Source organism: Capra hircus, chromosome 14 (genome assembly GCF_001704415.2).
Source record: "Capra hircus breed San Clemente chromosome 14, ASM170441v1, whole genome shotgun sequence".
NCBI classification, from domain to species: domain Eukaryota; kingdom Metazoa; phylum Chordata; class Mammalia; order Artiodactyla; family Bovidae; genus Capra; species Capra hircus.
Genome location: NC_030821.1, coordinates 68395162 through 68395432, shown reverse-complemented (window position 1 = coordinate 68395432; position 271 = coordinate 68395162).

Sequence of the window (271 nt, the reverse complement as noted above, 5' to 3'; positions counted from 1 at the left end):
GTTCTGGAAGTTTTGTGCCACAGCAATCATAGCAGAAAGAAATAAAAGCGAATCCAAAGGAAAAGAAGAAGTAAAACTTTCACTGTTTGCAGATGACATGATCCTCTACATGGAAAACCCTAAAGACTCCACCAGAAAATTACTAGAGCTAATCAATGAATATAGTAAAGTTGGAATATTAAAATCAACACACAGAAATCCCTTGCATTCCTATACACAAATAATGAGAAGTAGAAAAAAGAAATTAAGGAACAATTCCATTCACCATTGC